We start from the raw sequence: 1,792 nt of genomic DNA, 5'->3' as shown, positions 1-1,792 counted from the left end.
GGGAGTCCTCATCATGGACTCCCAGCTCATTGAACTATCAAGGAATCAGGGCAAATATAGGCAAGGAAACATCCTGCTGATTATCAAATACGGCCTTCCCTTAGCTGATGAATCAGGATTCCTTCATTTTCACCATCACTTGGAGGAAGCACTGAGGGTGGCTGGGGAGTCGGATTTACTCTGGATCAGGTACTTCCATGTCCATCATCGTGTGTCTCGTAGGCATCACTACTGGCCGAGCTGGCAGAGTGCCAAATGACAAAGTTGCTAGAATGGGTCTGTGCTAGCTGGTTACTGGACCATTCAATGTGGAAAAAAATACTTGACTGAATCCTCACCAACCGGAATTCCACAAATGGATCTGTCCGGGACTGTTTTGGTAAGAATGATTGCCACACACGTTTTGGATAAGACAAAGCCTTGCCTTCACATAGAGGATAGACTGCCTCATGCTGTGTGGCACTACCACTGTGCTGAATGGGATTAATTTTGAACAGACCGGGCAACTCAAGACTGGGCATCCATGAAGCAATGCGTGCCACCGGCAGAAGGAGAAATTTATTATAATGCAATCTGTAGCCACATGGCCTGTCATATCCCTCAATCTACCCTTACCTTCATGCCAGGGGATCAAAACTGGACCAATGAAGAGTTCAGTAGGCAATACCAAGAGCAGCACCAGGCATACCTAAACATGAAGTGTCAACCTTCGGTATCAAAAACACAGGGCTACCTCCATGCACAAAAGCATGAGCAAGCACTGCTCACCAGAGCCAAGTGCTCCCAGAACCAACTGGTCAGGTCTAACATCTGAAGTCCAGCCACATGCAGTGGTGAATGATGGTGGACAATTAAAAAAAATGTTGAAGGAAGAGCCCCCACAAATATCAGCATCGTCAAGCATGGATAAGCTCAGCACAACAATGCAAAAGATAAGGCTGTAGCATTCGTGAGAATATACCAGCAGAATTGTATACTTGAAGATCCAACTCAGCCTCCTCCGGATGTCCCCAGCATCACAGATGCTAGAATTCAGCCAATTTGATTCACTCCATGTGATATCAAGAAACGGTGGAAAGCAGTGGGTATTGAAACGTCTATGGGCCCTGACAAAATATCGGCAACAGTACTGTGCTTTGGAACATTCTGCAGCCCTAGGCAATCTGCTCCAGTACAATTATAACACTGGCATCTAGCAACCTATTGGAGAACTTTCCATTGTATCTTCGACACAAAAATAGGACAAATCCAACCCAGCCATTTACAGCCCCATCAGCTTACTTTCAATCATCATTAAAGTTTGGATGGAGTAATCAACAGGTCTATCAAGCAGCACTTGCTTAGCAGTAACCTACTCACTGATGCCCAGTTTGCTATACGCAAAGACCATTCTCCTCCTGAGCTCCTCGCAATCTTGGTTAAAACATGGACAAAAGAGCTGAACCCCAGAGATGAATTGGGAGTGACTGTATTTGCCATCAAGTATTTCAACGTGTGTGCAAGTGATGAGTCCTGGCAGAACTCTGGTCAATTAGGATCAGGGGGAAAGCTCTCCGCTGGTTGGAGTCATGTCTAACAAAATGGAAAATTAATGTGGTTGTTGGAGGTGATTCATCTCAGCACCAGGACACAACTGCAGGAGTTCCTCAGGGTAGTGTCCTGGACCAAGCTTCTTCAGCCGCTTCATCAATGAACTTCTTTTCAAAATAAGGTCAGAATTGGGGATGTTCACTGATGATTCCACAATGTTCAGCATCATTTGCGAATCCACAGGTAGTGAAGCAGTCCCTGT

The sequence above is a fragment of the Carcharodon carcharias genome, chromosome 15, assembly GCF_017639515.1.
Source record: "Carcharodon carcharias isolate sCarCar2 chromosome 15, sCarCar2.pri, whole genome shotgun sequence".
Taxonomy (NCBI): Eukaryota; Metazoa; Chordata; class Chondrichthyes; order Lamniformes; family Lamnidae; genus Carcharodon; species Carcharodon carcharias.
The sequence above is the reverse complement of the archived record's forward strand: the minus strand, read 5'-3'. Positions refer to the sequence as shown.